Source organism: Polyodon spathula, chromosome 5 (assembly GCF_017654505.1).
Source record: "Polyodon spathula isolate WHYD16114869_AA chromosome 5, ASM1765450v1, whole genome shotgun sequence".
Classification (NCBI taxonomy): Eukaryota; Metazoa; Chordata; class Actinopteri; order Acipenseriformes; family Polyodontidae; genus Polyodon; species Polyodon spathula.
The window spans coordinates 78,995,310-79,017,434 of NC_054538.1; the positions used below are offsets into that span (position 1 = coordinate 78,995,310).

A 22,125-nucleotide genomic window follows, 5' to 3' on the forward strand; every position below is an offset into this window, starting at 1 on the left:
ATATCTCCAGTCTCAGACTGTGTTGTACAATATCTCCAGTCTCAGTACAATATCTCCACTGTGTTGTACAATATCTCCAGTCTCAGACTGTGTTGTACAATATCTCCAGTCTCAGACTGTGTTGTACAATATCTCCAGTCTCAGACTGTGTTGTACAATATCTCCAGTCTCAGACTGTGTTGTACAATGTCTCCAGTCTCAGACTGTGTTGTACAATGTCTCCAGTCTCAGACTGTGTTGTACAATATCTCCAGTCTCAGACTGTGTTGTACAATATCTCCAGTCTCAGACTGTGTTGTACAATATCTCCAGTCTCAGACTGTGTTGTACAATATCTCCAGTCTCAGACTGTGTTGTACAATATCTCCAGTCTCAGACTGTGTTGTACAATTTCTCCAGTCTCAGACTGTGTTGTACAATTTCTCCAGTCTCAGACTGTGTTGTACAATTTCTCCAGTCTCAGACTGTGTTGTACAATATCTCCAGTCTCAGACTGTGTTGTACAATATCTCCAGTCTCAGACTGTGTTGTACAATATCTCCAGTCTCAGACTGTGTTGTACAATGTCTCCAGTCTCAGACTGTGTTGTACAATATCTCCAGTCTCAGACTGTGTTGTACAATATCTCCAGTCTCAGACTGTGTTGTACAATATCTCCAGTCTCAGACTGTGTTGTACAATTTCTCCAGTCTCAGACTGTGTTGTACAATATCTCCAGTCTCAGACTGTGTTGTACAATATCTCCAGTCTCAGACTGTGTTGTACAATATCTCCAGTCTCAGACTGTGTTGTACAATATCTCCAGTCTCAGACTGTGTTGTACAATATCTCCAGTCTCAGACTGTTGTACAATATCTCCAGTCTCAGACTGTTGTACAATATCTCCAGTCTCAGACTGTGTTGTACAATATCTCCAGTCTCAGACTGTGTTGTACAATATCTCCAGTCTCAGACTGTGTTGTACAATATCTCCAGTCTCAGACTGTGTTGTACAATATCTCCAGTCTCAGACTGTGTTGTACAATATCGCCAGTCTCAGACTGTTGTACAATATCTCCAGTCTCAGACTGTTGTACAATATCGCCAGTCTCAGACTGTTGTACAATATCGCCAGTCTCAGACTGTGTTGTACAATATCTCCAGTCTCAGACTGTGTTGTACAATATCTCCAGTCTCAGACTGTGTTGTACAATATCTCCAGTCTCAGACTGTGTTGTACAATATCTCCAGTCTCAGACTGTGTTGTACAATATCTCCAGTCTCAGACTGTGTTGTACAATGTCTCCAGTCTCAGACTGTGTTGTACAATATCTCCAGTCTCAGACTGTGTTGTACAATGTCTCCAGTCTCAGACTGTGTTGTACAATATCGCCAGTCTCAGACTGTGTTGTACAATATCTCCAGTCTCAGACTGTGTTGTACAATTTCTCCAGTCTCAGACTGTGTTGTACAATTTCTCCAGTCTCAGACTGTGTTGTACAATTTCTCCAGTCTCAGACTGTGTTGTACAATTTCTCCAGTCTCAGACTGTGTTGTACAATTTCTCCAGTCTCAGACTGTGTTGTACAATGTCTCCAGTCTCAGACTGTGTTGTACAATATCTCCAGTCTCAGACTGTGTTGTACAATGTCTCCAGTCTCAGACTGTGTTGTACAATATCTCCAGTCTCAGACTGTGTTGTACAATGTCTCCAGTCTCAGACTGTGTTGTACAATGTCTCCAGTCTCAGACTGTGTTGTACAATATCTCCAGTCTCAGACTGTGTTGTACAATGTCTCCAGTCTCAGACTGTGTTGTACAATATCTCCAGTCTCAGACTGTGTATGTACAATATCTCCAGTCTCAGACTGTGTTGTACAATATCTCCAGTCTCAGAACAAGTGTTACAATGTCCATAGTCTGACACAACAGTGTTAAATTCTATCAGAGTCTGTCGCACAACAATGTTAAGAGTGTCATATACACTCATGATTATGGCTGGTCAGAGTCTCTGACACAACTATGTTAAAAATAGAGAGTCAGATGTGCATGACAGAGACAGAAGTGTTAAAGGGACTAGGAGCTCTTAAAATAAACAAATCCCCTGATGAGATCCTCCTGATAGTACTCAAAGAAATGAAAGAAGTTATTTACAAACCGCTAACCAAGATCATGCAAGCAGTCTCTTGACACAGGGTTGTACCGACAGACTGGAAAATTTCAAACGTAATACCGATCCACAAAAAGGGAAACAAAACTGAACCAGGTAACTACAGACCAGTAAGCCTGACTTCTATTATATGCAAACTTATGGAAACTATAATAAGTTCCAAAATGGAAAATTACCTATATGGTAACAGTATCCTGGGAGACAGTCAACAGGTTGTCTAACTAACCTGTTTGATTTTTTTTTGAGGGTGCAACATAGATAATGGATAATTGCAAAGCATATGACATGGTTTATTTAGATTTCCAGAAAGCTTTTGACAAAGTCCCGCACAAAAGATGAATTCTCAAACTGAACGCAGTTGGGATTCAAGGAAACACATGTACATGGATTAGGGAGTGGTTAACATGTAGAAAACAGAAAGTACTTATTAGAGGAAAAACCTCAGAATGGAGTGTGGTAACCAGTGGTGTACCGCAGGGATCAGTATTACGTCCTCTGCTATTCCTAATCTACATTAATGATTTAGATTCTGGTATAGTAAGCGAACTTGTTAAATTCGCAGACGACACAAAAATAGGAGGAGTGGCAAACACTGTTGCAGCAGCAAAGGTCATTCAAAATGATCTAGACAAGATTCAGAACTGGGCAGACACATGGCAAATGACATTTAATAGAGAAAAGTGTAAGGTACTGCACGCAGGAAATAAAAATGTGCATTATAAATATCATATGGGAGATACTGAAATTAAAGAAGGACTCTATGAAAAAGACCTAGGAGTTTGTGTTGACTCAGAAATGTCTTCATCTAGACAATGTGGGGAAGCTATAAAAAAGGCCAACAAGATGCTTGGCTACATTGTGAAAAGTGTTTAATTTAAATCAAGGGAAGTAATCTGTACAATGCATTAGTAAGACCTCATCTTGAATATTGTATTCAGTTCTGGTCACCTCGCTACAAAAAGGATATTGCTGCTCTAGAAAGAGTGCAAAGAAGAGCAACCAGAATTATTCCGGGATTAAAAAGCATGCCATATGCAGACAGGCTAAAATAATTTAATCTATTCAGTTTTGAACAAAGAAGATTATGCAGTGATTTGATTCAAGCATTCAAAATTCTAAAAAGTATGGACAGTGTCAACCCAAGGGACTTTTTCGACCTGAAAAAAGAAACAAGGACCAGGGGTCACAAATGGAGATTAGATAAAGGGGCATTCAGAGCAGAAAATAGGAGGAACTTTTTTACACGGAATCGTGTGGGTCTAGAATTGACTCCCCAGTAATGTTGTTGAAGCTGACACCCTGGGATCCTTCAAGAAGCTGCTTGATGAGATTCTGGGATCAATAAGCTACTAACAACCAAACGAGCAAGGTGGGCCGAATGACCTCCTCTCGTTTGTAAACTTTGTTATGTTCAGTCTCAGACTGTGTTGTACAATGTCTCCAGTCTCAGACCGTGTTGTACAATGTCTCCAGTCTCAGATCGTGTTGTACAATGTCTCCAGTCTCAGACCGTGTTGTACAATGTCTCCAGTCTCAGACTGTGCTGTACAATGTCTCCAGTCTCAGACTGTGCTGTACAATGTCTTCAGCCCGGAGAAGCACAGAGAGTGATTTAGGTCTCTGTCATTGTTTTGTGGGTATTTGTTGCTTGTATCTGAATAGAAAAGGATTTGAACAGTACGGACCAGCAGATTCCATTCACATTGCAGGCAGTTTGTGGGCTGCAGCTAATGGAGGTAGTTGCTTTTATAGCTGCTATCAAGAGTTTAATTTGCAGTGAACTTCTTTCTTCTAATAAGCTCTCATGGATAGGGTCATAGCAAATATGTATTCAGCAGAATCTTTCCAGAAAATCTGGGAAACCTGAGAGCTATGACATGTAGCTCAGCTCCAGCTGCTCCTGAAATAGTGTACTGTACCACAGGCCAGAAAGACACTTTAATGGTTTAAGTGTAGATCCCAGTGCTGCTCTATTGGTGGATGTGCATTTGCACAGTGATGGTTAATAATGTTGGTGTGATTTTAAACATTTTCAAAAAGCTCAAGATTCAACATGTGTTTATCTTCTTGGGACTGGATCAAGCTCATATTTTCTGGTTGTTTTTTCCTCAAGCATGTAAGCAGAATGTATGTGTATTGAATGTGTTCGGCAGCACCCACTCCACTCCAGTTGGCTGGAGAGTGCTTCAGGTGTATCATTTTTATTCCCCCAGGTAGCTGATGTAGACTCTGCCTGTCGAACATTACTTAGAGCTGCTCCTCTAAGGGGCAGAAGAGAGTTCAGTGCTGCTGCTGGATCAGATAGAGGGGAGTGTAATTCAGTGCTGGATCAGATAGAGGGGAGTGCAGTTCAGTGCTGATGCTGGATCAGATAGAGGGGAGTGTAATTCAGTGCTGGATCAGATAGAGGGGAGTGCAGTTCAGTGCTGCTGCTGGATCAGATAGAGGGGAGTGCAGTCCAGTGCTGTGCTGGATCAGATAGAGGGGAGTGCAGTTCAGTGCTGGTGCTGGATCAGATAGAGGGGAGTGCAGTTCAGTGCTGGTGCTGGATCAGATAGAGGGGAGTGCAGTTCAGTGCTGGTGCTGGATCAGATAGAGGGGAGTGCAGTTCAGTGCTGATGCTGGATCAGATAGAGGGGAGTGTAGTTCAGTGCTGATGCTGGATCAGATAGAGGGGAGTGCAGTTCAGTGCTGATGCTGGATCAGATAGAGGGGAGTGCAGTTCAGTGCTGATGCTGGATCAGATAGAGGGGAGTGCAGTCCAGTGCTGATGCTGGATCAGATAGAGGGGAGTGCAGTTCAGTGCTGATGCTGGATCAGATAGAGGGGAGTGCAGTTCAGTGCTGATGCTGGATCAGATAGAGGGGAGTGTAATTCAGTGCTGGATCAGATAGAGGGGAGTGCAGTTCAGTGCTGATGCTGGATCAGATAGAGGGGAGTGCAGTTCAGTGCTGGTGCTGGATCAGATAGAGGGGAGTGCAGTTCAGTGCTGGTGCTGGATCAGATAGAGGGGAGTGCAGTTCAGTGCTGGTGCTGGATCAGATAGAGGGGAGTGCAGTTCAGTGCTGGCTGGATCAGATAGAGGGGAGTGCAGTTCAGTGCTGATGCTGGATCAGATAGAGGGGAGTGCAGTTCAGTGCTGATGCTGGATCAGATAGAGGGGAGTGCAGTTCAGTGCTGGTGCTGGATCAGATAGAGGGGAGTGCAGTTCAGTGCTGATGCTGGATCAGATAGAGGGGAGTGCAGTTCAGTGCTGGATCAGATAGAGGGGAGTGCAGTGGATCAGTGCAGTGCTGGATCAGATAGAGGGGAGTGCAGTTCAGTGCTGGTGCTGGATCAGATAGAGGGGAGTGCAGTTCAGTGCTGATGCTGGATCAGATAGAGGGGAGTGCAGTTCAGTGTGCTGGATCAGATAGAGGGGAGTGCAGTTCAGTGCTGATGCTGGATCAGATAGAGGGGAGTGTAATTCAGTGCTGGATCAGATAGAGGGGAGTGCAGTTCAGTGCTGATGCTGGATCAGATAGAGGGGAGTGCAGTTCAGTGCTGATGCTGGATCAGATAGAGGGGAGTGCAGTTCAGTGCTGCTGGATCAGATAGAGGGGAGTGCAGTTCAGTGCTGATGCTGGATCAGATAGAGGGGAGTGCAGTTCAGTGCTGGTGCTGGATCAGATAGAGGGGAGTGCAGTTCAGTGCTGGTGCTGGATCAGATAGAGGGGAGTGCAGTTCAGTGCTGATGCTGGATCAGATAGAGGGGAGTGCAGTGGATCAGTGCTGAGTGCTGGATCAGATAGAGGGGAGTGTAATTCAGTGCTGGATCAGATAGAGGGGAGTGCAGTTCAGTGCTGATGCTGGATCAGATAGAGGGGAGTGTAATTCAGTGCTGGATCAGATAGAGGGGAGTGTAGTTCAGTGCTGATGCTGGATCAGATAGAGGGGAGTGCAGTTCAGTGCTGATGCTGGATCAGATAGAGGGGAGTGTAGTTCAGTGCTGGTGCTGGATCAGATAGAGGGGAGTGCAGTTCAGTGCTGGTGCTGGATCAGATAGAGGGGAGTGCAGTTCAGTGCTGATGCTGGATCAGATAGAGGGGAGTGCAGTTCAGTGCTGGATGCTGGATCAGATAGAGGGGAGTGCAGTTCAGTGCTGATGCTGGATCAGATAGAGGGGAGTGCAGTTCAGTGCTGGTGCTGGATCAGATAGAGGGGAGTGCAGTTCAGTGCTGGATCAGATAGAGGGGAGTGCAGTTCAGTGCTGGTGCTGGATCAGATAGAGGGGAGTGCAGTTCAGTGCTGGATCAGATAGAGGCGAGTGCAGTTCAGTGCTTGTGCTGGATCAGATAGAGGCGAGTGCAGTTCAGTGCTAGATGCTGGATCAGATAGAGGGGAGTGCAGTTCAGTGCTGGATCAGATAGAGGGGAGTGCAGTTCAGTGCTGGTGCTGGATCAGATAGAGGGGAGTGCAGTTCAGTGCTGATGCTGGATCAGATAGAGGGGAGTGCAGTTCAGTGCTGATGCTGGATCAGATAGAGGGGAGTGCAGTTCAGTGCTGATGCTGGATCAGATAGAGGGGAGTGCAGTTCAGTGCTGATGCTGGATCAGATAGAGGAGGTTCAGTGCAGTGGATCAGATAGAGGGGAGTGCAGTTCAGTGCTGGTGCTGGATCAGATAGAGGGGAGTGCAGTTCAGTGCTGATGCTGGATCAGATAGAGGGGAGTGCAGTTCAGTGCTGATGCTGGATCAGATAGAGGGGAGTGCAGTTCAGTGCTTGTGCTGGATCAGATAGAGGGGAGTGCAGTTCAGTGCTGGTGCTGGATCAGATAGAGGGGAGTGTAGTTCAGTGCTGGTGCTGGATCAGATAGAGGGGAGTGCAGTTCAGTGCTGATGCTGGATCAGATAGAGGGGAGTGCAGTTCAGTGCTGATGCTGGATCAGATAGAGGGGAGTGCAGTTCAGTGCTGATGCTGGATCAGATAGAGGGGAGTGCAGTTCAGTGCTGATGCTGGATCAGATAGAGGGGAGTGCAGTTCAGTGCTGATGCTGGATCAGATAGAGGGGAGTGCAGTTCAGTGCTGATGCTGGATCAGATAGAGGGGAGTGCAGTTCAGTGCTGATGCTGGATCAGATAGAGGGGAGTGCAGTTCAGTGCTGGTGCTGGATCAGATAGAGGGGAGTGTAGTTCAGTGCTGGTGCTGGATCAGATAGAGGGGAGTGCAGTTCAGTGCTGATGCTGGATCAGATAGAGGGGAGTGCAGTTCAGTGCTGATGCTGGATCAGATAGAGGGGAGTGCAGTTCAGTGCTGATGCTGGATCAGATAGAGGGGAGTGCAGTTCAGTGCTAATGCTGGATCAGATAGAGGGGAGTGCAGTTCAGTGCTGATGCTGGATCAGATAGAGGGGAGTGCAGTTCAGTGCTGATGCTGGTGCAGGGATGATGCTGGATCAGATAGAGGGGAGTGCAGTTCAGTGCTGGTGCTGGATCAGATAGAGGGGAGTGCAGTTCAGTGCTGATGCTGGATCAGATAGAGGGGAGTGCAGTTCAGTGCTGATGCTGGATCAGATAGAGGGGAGTGCAGTTCAGTGCTGATGCTGGATCAGATAGAGGGGAGTGCAGTTCAGTGCTGGTGCTGGATCAGATAGAGGGGAGTGCAGTTCAGTGCTGATGCTGGATCAGATAGAGGGGAGTGCAGTTCAGTGCTGGTGCTGGATCAGATAGAGGGGAGTGCAGTTCAGTGCTGGTGCTGGATCAGATAGAGGGGAGTGCAGTTCAGTGCTGATGCTGGATCAGATAGAGGGGAGTGCAGTTCAGTGCTGGTGCTGGATCAGATAGAGGGGAGTGCAGTTCAGTGCTGGTGCTGGATCAGATAGAGGGGAGTGCAGTTCAGTGCTGGTGCTGGATCAGATAGAGGGGAGTGCAGTTCAGTGCTGGTGCTGGATCAGATAGAGGGGAGTGCAGTTCAGTGCTGATGCTGGATCAGATAGAGGGGAGTGCAGTTCAGTGCTGATGCTGGATCAGATAGAGGGGAGTGCAGTTCAGTGCTGGTGCTGGATCAGATAGAGGGGAGTGCAGTTCAGTGCTGTGCTGGATCAGATAGAGGGGAGTGCAGTTCAGTGCTGGTGCTGGATCAGATAGAGGGGAGTGCAGTTCAGTGCTGGTGCTGGATCAGATAGAGGGGAGTGCAGTTCAGTGCTGATGCTGGATCAGATAGAGGGGAGTGCAGTTCAGTGCTGATGCTGGATCAGATAGAGGGGAGTGCAGTTCAGTGCTGGTGCTGGATCAGATAGAGGGGAGTGCAGTTCAGTGCTGATGCTGGATCAGATAGAGGGGAGTGCAGTTCAGTGCTGATGCTGGATCAGATAGAGGGGAGTGCAGTTCAGTGCTGGTGCTGGATCAGATAGAGGGGAGTGTAATTCAGTGCTGGTGCTGGATCAGATAGAGGGGAGTGCAGTTCAGTCAGTGCTGGATCAGATAGAGGGGAGTGCAGTTCAGTGCTGATGCTGGATCAGATAGAGGGGAGTGCAGTTCAGTGCTGATGCTGGATCAGATAGAGGGGAGTGCAGTTCAGTGCTGATGCTGGATCAGATAGAGGGGAGTGCAGTTCAGTGCTGATGCTGGATCAGATAGAGGGGAGTGCAGTTCAGTGCTGATGCTGGATCAGATAGAGGGGAGTGCAGTTCAGTGCTGATGCTGGATCAGATAGAGGGGAGTGCAGTTCAGTGCTGGTGCTGGATCAGATAGAGGGGAGTGCAGTTCAGTGCTGGTGCTGGATCAGATAGAGGGGAGTGCAGTTCAGTGCTTGTGCTGGATCAGATAGAGGGGAGTGCAGTTCAGTGCTGATGCTGGATCAGATAGAGGGGAGTGCAGTTCAGTGCTGGATCAGATAGAGGCGAGTGCAGTTCAGTGCTGGTGCTGGATCAGATAGAGGGGAGTGCAGTTCAGTGCTGGTGCTGGATCAGATAGAGGGGAGTGCAGTTCAGTGCTGATGCTGGATCAGATAGAGGGGAGTGCAGTTCAGTGCTGATGCTGGATCAGATAGAGGGGAGTGCAGTTCAGTGCTGATGCTGGATCAGATAGAGGGGAGTGCAGTTCAGTGCTGGTGCTGGATCAGATAGAGGGGAGTGCAGTTCAGTGCTGATGCTGGATCAGATAGAGGGGAGTGCAGTTCAGTGCTGATGCTGGATCAGATAGAGGGGAGTGCAGTTCAGTGCTTGTGCTGGATCAGATAGAGGGGAGTGCAGTTCAGTGCTGGTGCTGGATCAGATAGAGGGGAGTGCAGTTCAGTGCTGGTGCTGGATCAGATAGAGGGGAGTGCAGTTCAGTGCTGATGCTGGATCAGATAGAGGGGAGTGCAGTTCAGTGCTGATGCTGGATCAGATAGAGGGGAGTGCAGTTCAGTGCTGATGCTGGATCAGATAGAGGGGAGTGCAGTTCAGTGCTGATGCTGGATCAGATAGAGGGGAGTGCAGTTCAGTGCTGATGCTGGATCAGATAGAGGGGAGTGCAGTTCAGTGCTGATGCTGGATCAGATAGAGGGGAGTGCAGTTCAGTGCTGATGCTGGATCAGATAGAGGGGAGTGCAGTTCAGTGCTGATGCTGGATCAGATAGAGGGGAGTGCAGTTCAGTGCTGATGCTGGATCAGATAGAGGGGAGTGCAGTTCAGTGCTGATGCTGGATCAGATAGAGGGGAGTGCAGTTCAGTGCTGATGCTGGATCAGATAGAGGGGAGTGCAGTTCAGTGCTGGTGCTGGATCAGATAGAGGGGAGTGCAGTTCAGTGCTGGTGCTGGATCAGATAGAGGGGAGTGCAGTTCAGTGCTGATGCTGGATCAGATAGAGGGGAGTGCAGTTCAGTGCTGATGCTGGATCAGATAGAGGGGAGTGCAGTTCAGTGCTGGTGCTGGATCAGATAGAGGGGAGTGTAATTCAGTGCTGGATCAGATAGAGGGGAGTGCAGTTCAGTGCTGGTGCTGGATCAGATAGAGGGGAGTGCAGTTCAGTGCTGGTGCTGGATCAGATAGAGGGGAGTGCAGTTCAGTGCTGGTGCTGGATCAGATAGAGGGGAGTGCAGTTCAGTGCTGATGCTGGATCAGATAGAGGGGAGTGCAGTTCAGTGCTGGTGCTGGATCAGATAGAGGGGAGTGCAGTCCAGTGCTGATGCTGGATCAGATAGAGGGGAGTGCAGTTCAGTGCTGATGCTGGATCAGATAGAGGGGGTGCAGTTCAGTGCTGGTGCTGGATCAGATAGAGGGGAGTGCAGTTCAGTGCTGATGCTGGATCAGATAGAGGGGAGTGCAGTTCAGTGCTGGTGCTGGATCAGATAGAGGGGAGTGCAGTTCAGTGCTGGTGCTGGATCAGATAGAGGGGAGTGCAGTTCAGTGCTGATGCTGGATCAGATAGAGGGGAGTGCAGTTCAGTGCTGATGCTGGATCAGATAGAGGGGAGTGCAGTTCAGTGCTGGTGCTGGATCAGATAGAGGGGAGTGCAGTTCAGTGCTGATGCTGGATCAGATAGAGGGGAGTGCAGTTCAGTGCTGATGCTGGATCAGATAGAGGGGAGTGCAGTTCAGTGCTGATGCTGGATCAGATAGAGGGGAGTGCAGTTCAGTGCTGGTGCTGGATCAGATAGAGGGGAGTGCAGTTCAGTGCTGGTGCTGGATCAGATAGAGGGGAGTGCAGTTCAGTGCTGGTGCTGGATCAGATAGAGGGGAGTGCAGTTCAGTGCTGGATGCTGGATCAGATAGAGGGGAGTTCAGTTCAGGTGCTGGATCAGATAGAGGGGAGTGCAGTTCAGTGCTGATGCTGGATCAGATAGAGGGGAGTGCAGTTCAGTGCTGGATCAGATAGAGGCGAGTGCAGTTGGTGCTGGATCAGATAGAGGGGAGTGCAGTTCAGTGCTGGTGCTGGATCAGATAGAGGGGAGTGCAGTTCAGTGCTGATGCTGGATCAGATAGAGGGGAGTGTTCAGTGCAGTGCTGATGCTGGATCAGATAGAGGGGAGTGCAGTTCAGTGCTGATGCTGGATCAGATAGAGGGGAGTGCAGTTCAGTGCTGGTGCTGGATCAGATAGAGGGGAGTGCAGTTCAGTGCTGGTGCTGGATCAGATAGAGGGGAGTGCAGTTCAGTGCTGATGCTGGATCAGATAGAGGGGAGTGCAGTTCAGTGCTGATGCTGGATCAGATAGAGGGGAGTGCAGTTCAGTGCTGATGCTGGATCAGATAGAGGGGAGTGCAGTTCAGTGCTGGTGCTGGATCAGATAGAGGGGAGTGCAGTTCAGTGCTGATGCTGGATCAGATAGAGGGGAGTGCAGTTCAGTGCTGATGCTGGATCAGATAGAGGGGAGTGCAGTTCAGTGCTGGTGCTGGATCAGATAGAGGGGAGTGCAGTTCAGTGCTGGTGCTGGATCAGATAGAGGGGAGTGCAGTTCAGTGCAGGTGCTGGATCAGATAGAGGGGAGTGCAGTTCAGTGCTGGTGCTGGATCAGATAGAGGGGAGTGCAGTTCAGTGCTGATGCTGGATCAGATAGAGGGGAGTGCAGTTCAGTGCTGATGCTGGATCAGATAGAGGGGAGTGCAGTTCAGTGCTGATGCTGGATCAGATAGAGGGGAGTGCAGTTCAGTGCTGGTGCTGGATCAGATAGAGGGGAGTGCAGTTCAGTGCTGGTGCTGGATCAGATAGAGGGGAGTGCAGTTCAGTGCTGATGCTGGATCAGATAGAGGGGAGTGCAGTTCAGTGCTGATGCTGGATCAGATAGAGGGGAGTGCAGTTCAGTGCTGATGCTGGATCAGATAGAGGGGAGTGCAGTTCAGTGCTGATGCTGGATCAGATAGAGGGGAGTGCAGTTCAGTGCTGATGCTGGATCAGATAGAGGGGAGTGCAGTTCAGTGCTGGTGCTGGATCAGATAGAGGGGAGTGCAGTTCAGTGCTGATGCTGGATCAGATAGAGGGGAGTGCAGTTCAGTGCTGATGCTGGATCAGATAGAGGGGAGTGCAGTTCAGTGCTGATGCTGGATCAGATAGAGGGGAGTGCAGTTCAGTGCTGATGCTGGATCAGATAGAGGGGAGTGCAGTTCAGTGCTGGTGCTGGATCAGATAGAGGGGAGTGCAGTTCAGTGCAGTGCTGGATCAGATAGAGGGGAGTGCAGTTCAGTGCTGGTGCTGGATCAGATAGAGGGGAGTGCAGTTCAGTGCTGGTGCTGGATCAGATAGAGGGGAGTGCAGTTCAGTGCTGTGCTGGATCAGATAGAGGGGAGTGCAGTTCAGTGCTGATGCTGGATCAGATAGAGGGGAGTGCAGTTGCAGTGCTGCAGTTCAGTGCTGGATCAGATAGAGGGGAGTGCAGTTCAGTGCTGATGCTGGATCAGATAGAGGGGAGTGCAGTTCAGTGCTGGTGCTGGATCAGATAGAGGGGAGTGCAGTTCAGTGCTTGTGCTGGATCAGATAGAGGGGAGTGCAGTTCAGTGCTGGTGCTGGATCAGATAGAGGGGAGTGCAGTTCAGTGCAGGTGCTGGATCAGATAGAGGGGAGTGCAGTTCAGTGCTGATGCTGGATCAGATAGAGGGGAGTGCAGTTCAGTGCTGATGCTGGATCAGATAGAGGGGAGTGCAGTTCAGTGCTGATGCTGGATCAGATAGAGGGGAGTGCAGTTCAGTGCTGGTGCTGGATCAGATAGAGGGGAGTGCAGTTCAGTGCTGATGCTGGATCAGATAGAGGGGAGTGCAGTTCAGTGCTGATGCTGGATCAGATAGAGGGGAGTGCAGTTCAGTGCTGATGCTGGATCAGATAGAGGGGAGTGCAGTTCAGTGCTGATGCTGGATCAGATAGAGGGGAGTGCAGTTCAGTGCTGGTGCTGGATCAGATAGAGGGGAGTGCAGTTCAGTGCTGATGCTGGATCAGATAGAGGGGAGTGCAGTTCAGTGCTGATGCTGGATCAGATAGAGGGGAGTGCAGTTCAGTGCTGATGCTGGATCAGATAGAGGGGAGTGCAGTTCAGTGCTGATGCTGGATCAGATAGAGGGGAGTGCAGTTCAGTGCTGATGCTGGATCAGATAGAGGGGAGTGCAGTTCAGTGCTGATGCTGGATCAGATAGAGGGGAGTGCAGTTCAGTGCTGGTGCTGGATCAGATAGAGGGGAGTGCAGTTCAGTGCTGATGCTGGATCAGATAGAGGGGAGTGCAGTTCAGTGCTGGTGCTGGATCAGATAGAGGGGAGTGCAGTTCAGTGCTGATGCTGGATCAGATAGAGGGGAGTGCAGTTCAGTGCTGATGCTGGATCAGATAGAGGGGAGTGCAGTTCAGTGCTGGTGCTGGATCAGATAGAGGGGAGTGCAGTTCAGTGCTGATGCTGGATCAGATAGAGGGGAGTGCAGTTCAGTGCTGGTGCTGGATCAGATAGAGGGGAGTGCAGTTCAGTGCTGATGCTGGATCAGATAGAGGGGAGTGCAGTTCAGTGCTGGTGCTGGATCAGATAGAGGGGAGTGCAGTTCAGTGCTGATGCTGGATCAGATAGAGGGGAGGTGGCTGGATCAGTGAGTGTAATTCAGTGCTGGATCAGATAGAGGGGAGTGCAGTTCAGTGCTGATGCTGGATCAGATAGAGGGGAGTGCAGTTCAGTGCTGAGTGCTGGATCAGATAGAGGGGAGTGCAGTTCAGTGCTGGATGCTGGATCAGATAGAGGGGAGTGCAGTTCAGTGCTGGTGCTGGATCAGATAGAGGGGAGTGCAGTTCAGTGCTGATGCTGGATCAGATAGAGGGGAGTGCAGTTCAGTGCTGATGCTGGATCAGATAGAGGGGAGTGCAGTTCAGTGCTGGTGCTGGATCAGATAGAGGGGAGTGCAGTTCAGTGCATGCTGGATCAGATAGAGGGGAGTGCAGTTCAGTGCTGGTGCTGGATCAGATAGAGGGGAGTGCAGTTCAGTGCTGGTGCTGGATCAGATAGAGGGGAGTGCAGTTCAGTGCTGGTGCTGGATCAGATAGAGGGGAGTGCAGTTCAGTGCTGGTGCTGGATCAGATAGAGGGGAGTGCAGTTCAGTGCTGGTGCTGGATCAGATAGAGGGGAGTGCAGTTCAGTGCTGATGCTGGATCAGATAGAGGGGAGTGCAGTTCAGTGCTGATGCTGGATCAGATAGAGGGGAGTGCAGTTCAGTGCTGATGCTGGATCAGATAGAGGGGAGTGCAGTTCAGTGCTGATGCTGGATCAGATAGAGGGGAGTGCAGTTCAGTGCTGGTGCTGGATCAGATAGAGGGGAGTGCAGTTCAGTGCTTGCTGGATCAGATAGAGGGGAGTGCAGTTCAGTGCTGATGCTGGATCAGATAGAGGGGAGTGCAGTTCAGTGCTGGTGCTGGATCAGATAGAGGGGAGTGCAGTTCAGTGCTGAGTGCTGGATCAGATAGAGGGGAGTGCAGTTCAGTGCTGATGCTGGATCAGATAGAGGGGAGTGCAGTTCAGTGCTGGTGCTGGATCAGATAGAGGGGAGTGCAGTTCAGTGCTGGTGCTGGATCAGATAGAGGGGAGTGCAGTTCAGTGCTGATGCTGGATCAGATAGAGGGGAGTGCAGTTCAGTGCTGATGCTGGATCAGATAGAGGGGAGTGCAGTTCAGTGCTGATGCTGGATCAGATAGAGGGGAGTGCAGTTCAGTGCTGGTGCTGGATCAGATAGAGGGGAGTGCAGTTCAGTGCTGGTGCTGGATCAGATAGAGGGGAGTGTAGTTCAGTGCTGGTGCTGGATCAGATAGAGGGGAGTGCAGTTCAGTGCTGCTGGATCAGATAGAGGGGAGTGCAGTTCAGTGCTGGATCAGATAGAGGGGAGTGCAGTTCAGTGCTGGATGCTGGATCAGATAGAGGGGAGTGCAGTTCAGTGCTGGTGCTGGATCAGATAGAGGGGAGTGCAGTTCAGTGCTGGTGCTGGATCAGATAGAGGGGAGTGCAGTTCAGTGCTGGTGCTGGATCAGATAGAGGGGAGTGCAGTTCAGTGCTGGTGCTGGATCAGATAGAGGGGAGTGCAGTTCAGTGCTGGTGCTGGATCAGATAGAGGGGAGTGCAGTTCAGTGCTGATGCTGGATCAGATAGAGGGGAGTGCAGTTCAGTGCTGGTGCTGGATCAGATAGAGGGGAGTGTAGTTCAGTGCTGGTGCTGGATCAGATAGAGGGGAGTGCAGTTCAGTGCTGGTGCTGGATCAGATAGAGGGGAGTGCAGTTCAGTGCAGGTGCTGGATCAGATAGAGGGGAGTGCAGTTCAGTGCTGATGCTGGATCAGATAGAGGGGAGTGCAGTTCAGTGCTGATGCTGGATCAGATAGAGGGGAGTGCAGTTCAGTGCTGATGCTGGATCAGATAGAGGGGAGTGCAGTTCAGTGCTGAGTGCTGGATCAGATAGAGGGGAGTGCAGTTCAGTGCTGCTGTGCTGGATCAGATAGAGGGGAGTGCAGTTCAGTGCTGGTGCTGGATCAGATAGAGGGGAGTGCAGTTCAGTGCTGATGCTGGATCAGATAGAGGGGAGTGCAGTGTGCTGATGCTGGATCAGATAGAGAGTGGGTTCAGTGCTGGTGCTGGATCAGATAGAGGGGAGTGCTGATGCTGGATCAGATAGAGGGGAGTGCAGTTCAGTGCTGGTGCTGGATCAGATAGAGGGGAGTGCAGTTCAGTGCTGATGCTGGATCAGATAGAGGGGAGTGCAGTTCAGTGCTGATGCTGGATCAGATAGAGGGGAGTGCAGTTCAGTGCTGATGCTGGATCAGATAGAGGGGAGTGCAGTTCAGTGCTGGATCAGATAGAGGGGAGTGCAGTGCTGGATCAGATAGAGGGGAGTGCAGTTCAGTGCTGGATGCTCATCAGATAGAGGGGAGTGCAGTTCAGTGCTGATGCTGGATCAGATAGAGGGGAGTGCAGTTCAGTGCTGATGCTGGATCAGATAGAGGGGAGTGCAGTTCAGTGCTGATGCTGGATCAGATAGAGGGGAGTGCAGTTCAGTGCTGGTGCTGGATCAGATAGAGGGGAGTGCAGCTTCAGATAGAGGGGAGTGCAGTTCAGTGCTCTGGATCAGATAGAGAGTGCAGTTCAGTGCTTGTGCTGGATCAGATAGAGGGGAGTGCAGCTGCTGGTGCTGGATCAGATAGAGGGGAGTGCAGTTCAGTGCTGGTGAGGGGGATCAGATAGAGGGGAGTGCAGTGCAGGTGCTTCAGTGCAGTTCAGTGCTGGTGCTGGATCAGATAGAGGGGAGTGCAGTTCAGTGCTGGTGCTGGATCAGATAGAGGGGAGTGCAGTTCAGTGCTGTGCTGGATCTGGATCAGATAGAGAGGGGAGTGCAGTTCAGTGCTGGTGCTGGATCAGATAGAGGGGAGTGCAGTTCAGTGCTGGTGCTGGATCAGATAGAGGGGAGTGCAGTTCAGTGCTGGTGCTGGATCAGATAGAGGGGAGTGCAGTTCAGTGCTGGTGCTGGATCAGATAGAGGGGAGTGCAGTTCAGTGCTGGTGCTGGATCAGATAGAGGGGAGTGCAGTTCAGTGCTGTAAATGTGCTGGATCAGATAGAGGGGAGTGCAGTTCAGTGCTGGTGCTGGATCAGATAGAGGGGAGTGCAGTTCAGTGCTGGTGCTGGATCAGATAGAGGGGAGTGCAGTTCAGTGCTGGTGCTGGATCAGATAGAGGGGAGTGCAGTTCAGTGCTGGTGCTGGATCAGATAGAGGGGAGTGCAGTTCAGTGCTGGTGCTGGATCAGATAGAGGGGAGTGCAGTTCAGTGCTGGTGCTGGATCAGATAGAGGGGAGTGCAGTTCAGTGCTGGTGCTGGATCAGATAGAGGGGAGTGCAGTTCAGTGCTGGATGCTGGATCAGATAGAGGGGAGTGCAGTTCAGTGCTGGTGCTGGATCAGATAGAGGGGAGTGCAGTTCAGTGCTGGTGCTGGATCAGATAGAGGGGAGTGCAGTTCAGTGCTGGTGCTGGATCAGATAGAGGGGAGTGCAGTTCAGTGCTGGTGCTGGATCAGATAGAGGGGAGTGCAGTTCAGTGCTGGTGCTGGATCAGATAGAGGGGAGTGCAGTTCAGTGCTGGTGCTGGATCTGCAGTTCAGTGCTGGATCAGATAGAGGGGAGTGCAGTTCAGTGCTGATGCTGGATCAGATAGAGGGGAGTGCAGTTCAGTGCTGGTGCTGGATCAGATAGAGGGGAGTGCAGTTCAGTGCTGGTGCTGGATCAGATAGAGGGGAGTGCAGTTCAGTGCTGGCTGGATCAGATAGAGGGGAGTGCAGTTCAGTGCTGGTGCTGGATCAGATAGAGGGGAGTGCAGTTCAGTGCTGGTGCTGGATCAGATAGAGGGGAGTGCAGTTCAGTGCTGGATCAGATAGAGGGGAGTGCAGTTCAGTGCTGATGCTGGATCAGATAGAGGGGAGTGCAGTTCAGTGCTGGTGCTGGATCAGATAGAGGGGAGTGCAGTTCAGTGCTGATGCTGGATCAGATAGAGGGGAGTGCAGTTCAGTGCTGGTGCTGGATCAGATAGAGGGGAGTGCAGTTCAGTGCTGGTGCTGGATCAGATAGAGGGGAGTGCAGTTCAGTGCTGATGCTGGATCAGATAGAGGGGAGTGCAGTTCAGTGCTGCTGGATCAGATAGAGGGGAGTGCAGTTCAGTGCTGGTGCTGGATCAGATAGAGGGGAGTGCAGTTCAGTGCTGGTGCTGGATCAGATAGAGGGGAGTGCAGTTCAGTGCTGGTGCTGGATCAGATAGAGGGGAGTGCAGTTCAGTGCTGGTGCTGGATCAGATAGAGGGGAGTGCAGTTCAGTGCTGGTGCTGGATCAGATAGAGGGGAGTGCAGTTCAGTGCTGGTGCTGGATCAGATAGAGGGGAGTGCAGTTCAGTGCTGGTGCTGGATCAGATAGAGGGGAGTGCAGTTCAGTGCTGGTGCTGGATCAGATAGAGGGGAGTGCAGTTCAGTGCTGGTGCTGGATCAGATAGAGGGGAGTGCAGTTCAGTGCTGGTGCTGGATCAGATAGAGGGGAGTGCAGTTCAGTGCTGGTGCTGGATCAGATAGAGGGGAGTGCAGTTCAGTGCTGGTGCTGGATCAGATAGAGGGGAGTGCAGTTCAGTGCTGGTGCTGGATCAGATAGAGGGGAGTGCAGTTCAGTGCTGATGCTGGATCAGATAGAGGGGAGTGCAGTTCAGTGCTGGTGCTGGATCAGATAGAGGGGAGTGCAGTTCAGTGCTGGATCAGATAGAGGGGAGTGCAGTTCAGTGCTGGTGCTGGATCAGATAGAGGGGAGTGCAGTTCAGTGCTGATGCTGGATCAGATAGAGGGGAGTGCAGTTCAGTGCTGATGCTGGATCAGATAGAGGGGAGTGCAGTTCAGTGCTGGTGCTGGATCAGATAGAGGGGAGTGCAGTTCAGTGCTGATGCTGGATCAGATAGAGGGGAGTGCAGTTCAGTGCTGGATGCTGGATCAGATAGAGGGGAGTGCAGTTCAGTGCTGATGCTGGATCAGATAGAGGGGAGTGCAGTTCAGTGCTGATGCTGGATCAGATAGAGGGGAGTGCAGTTCAGTGCTGATGCTGGATCAGATAGAGGGGAGTGTAGTTCAGTGCTGGATCAGATAGAGGGGAGTGCAGTTCAGTGCTGATGCTGGATCAGATAGAGGGGAGTGCAGTTCAGTGCTGATGCTGGATCAGATAGAGGGGAGTGTAATTCAGTGCTGGTGCTGGATCAGATAGAGGGGAGTGCAGTTCAGTGCTGATGCTGGATCAGATAGAGGGGAGTGCAGTTCAGTGCTGATGCTGGATCAGATAGAGGGGAGTGCAGTTCAGTGCTGGTGCTGGATCAGATAGAGGGGAGTGCAGTTCAGTGCTGATGCTGGATCAGATAGAGGGGAGTGCAGTTCAGTGCTGATGCTGGATCAGATAGAGGGGAGTGCAGTTCAGTGCTGGATCAGATAGAGGGGAGTGCAGTTCAGTGCTGATGCTGGATCAGATAGAGGGGAGTGCAGTTCAGTGCTGATGCTGGATCAGATAGAGGGGAGTGCAGTTCAGTGCTGATGCTGGATCAGATAGAGGGGAGTGCAGTTCAGTGCTGGTGCTGGATCAGATAGAGGGGAGTGCAGTTCAGGGCTGATGCTGGATCAGATAGAGGGGAGTGCAGTTCAGTGCTGATGCTGGATCAGATAGAGGGGAGTGCAGTTCAGTGCTGGTGCTGGATCAGATAGAGGGGAGTGCAGTCCAGTGCTGATGCTGGATCAGATAGAGGGGAGTGTAGTTCAGTGCTGGTGCTGGATCAGTTAGAGGGGAGTGCAGTTCAGTGCTGGATCAGATAGAGGGGAGTGCAGTTCAATGCTGGTGCTGGATCGGATAGAGGGGAGTGCAGTTCAGTGCTGATTCTGGATCGGTTGAGCCCCTCCGGTAGAGGAATACGAGGTCACTGTATCCCTGGAGAGAGCCGAGACGTCTTGTACATTCACCCTAGACTGCATGACAGAACTAATGCACACTTTCGCCACAAACAGCATTGCGGCAGGTTGACGCGGTAGGGATTCAAACCTTTTTAAAGCAGTTCCATTTACACAAATAAAAGCTAGAGCAGCTTGTCTAGCCATGCACTGATTTCACTGTTAATCTTGAATGGCCTAAAGGGCTATGCACACCGGAGGCGAGCAAGCGAATAAAAAATTATTAAAACTTTTGATTTAAATGGAGCAATGCACACCACTGCCCTTGTGAACGAAGCGTGTGCATTTAGAAATACATTTTGTTTTATTTCCATTTGCGCCACAAGCTATTCTCGTCGCAATGGACCAATCAGAAATAAGGTCAAAGGCAGTGGCTGACAGACTGTCCCGCTCACTCAGAGATTACCACAGAAATAACAGAAATGGACATGATTGAGAATGTAATTATTAAAGTCGACAAATATGTTCTTTATGATGCCAGTGTTTTATAAAGACAATAAAAAGAAGGATTCCATATGGCAAGAAATAGCAGAACATAGGAAAATTGATGTTATGGCTCTCTTTATTTGACCTTCCTTTTAGTCAGTGACGGGGAGCGCCACACACTGGTTTTTCATTTCTGTAAAATGACGCTTCTTTGTTTTAATAATGTTGACCAATAATAATAATCACATTCACACAATAACTGAATATTTTATTAATTGAAAATCCTTAAAAGTATATTATATTGAACTAATTTCTTCAGTATTTCCAAATAAATGTGTAGATGTATTTTTTGAATAATTTACATGTTAAACCAGATCAAACAGTCACTGTTAATTTTCCTTTTTTAGTGTGTTGTGTACCCATGCTGTATTTCTTTGCTTTATTTATTTTATTTCATCTCCACAAAAGCAAAAGGAGACAGTGTTTACTTTTCATGACGAGCTACAGTTGTCATATATATAAAACTAAACCCTCTATATTCCCAATGACCTGGGACACTTCAGATAACCAAACTACAACTGATATTATTAGTGACTTTCCTGATCAGCACCTCCAAAGAAATCTATATGATACAACCCCTTTACAGCCCTGCCCTGTTGTGTAAGTATCAGTAACTGAGGGCTGAGTTACACGTGCTCTGCACACAGCTAGGCAGGTTACCAGGGGCTGTTCGGATAACACAACATGTGATCTCTGTGTAATTGTAACGGTCATGGTGCTGCTGTAGATACACTTTCTAAAGATCTTGTTTGGATTGAATCCAGGCCTGGGACAGGTATCATTGGTTGGTTGTTTTAGGTTTATTTTTTTATTTTTTTTTTTTTTTTTTGGGGGGGGGGGGGGGGGGGGGGGGGGGGGGGTTTGTGTTTTTTTTTATAACCCTGCACAGACTCACACCCTGGTGCTGATTGCTTGGAAGTCTGCAGGGGGCGTGTGGTTTTTTAGTCCTCCTAATGACTGCAGTACAGCATGACCTCGGCACTTCAGAGTAGATCAGTTTTGGCAGCACATTTACACCGTAAAAGAGGATGATGGGCACATAAATATTAATGGAATTGCTTAATAAATGGAGACTGGCAGCTAATTATCTGGTTGATTTTCACCCTGCAGTTCATCTTTTCAGGACTGAATGTGCCGTGCCTCCAGGAGTGGTGGGTACAGGGCCACGTTGCAAGCTTTATTGCATTTTTCATTTCTTCATTTTACTTTTCTTTTTGTATTTGTGCTTTTTTTGTAAATATTTGTTGGATTGTCACTTTTTGGTGTTATTTTATTTACTGTATTTTTATCTGTTATTTCTGTATAGTTGTACTCAAAACAAATGATACGATCTAGCATGTGAAGACGGTATTGTGGTTCATGGAGGCACTCCTGCTTTACCCTGCGTAACGCCACACTTGCAGTAAGCAGATGTGCTGTTGGCGGAGGTCTGCTCTTTTATTATCCGAATGGATCTTATCCTGCATTGATCTGTGGTGGGGGCAGCAGGCAATATTAATAACATTAACTGCTTTGGTCATTTCAAATTTAATCCAGGGGAAAGACAAATTGTGACGTTTTCATGTATTTTTTTAAAATGTAATTTAAATACATTTTTCAAGGGCCCCTGAGAGGTACAGGCCGTCAGTTTTACAAATTGCATTTCCACACATGCCATGATGATTTAATTTTTTTCTTAAATTACTTCATTTTTTATTTTTTGAGTGGATGCTTAAGGCAGTAGATACAGAAGGTGTTACAGTGGCATTTTGAGTCGACACTGCAGTTTTTAAGCATGTCTAAGGGGGGGTGGGGGGGGGGTCACTACTGTGTGGGACTGATGTACCTCCTTGACATGGAGAATCTCTTAGCTCCCATATTTTGCTCCCATAGTTTGACTTACATCACTAGTCCTTTAAAAGCCGCTGTGCTTCACATTCCTGCTTTCTCTCTGCTCCCTCACTGTAGCTCGAATCTGTGCGTCGCCCTGATGCTGTCTGCCTGGCTGTTCCAGCAGGAAAGACCTCCTGGAGGGCAAAGTCTCCTACCCCCTGACAGATAGGATGTGAATCCATAGGGAATGATAGTATGAGATTCACACTCCG

At 49.5% G+C, this 22,125-nt stretch overlaps 1 pseudogene; it reads left to right on the forward strand.

Moving 5' to 3' along the window:
• The window catches only part of LOC121316459, a 98,488-nt pseudogene that overhangs the window by 46,974 nt on the left and 29,389 nt on the right, over positions 1-22,125 (forward strand).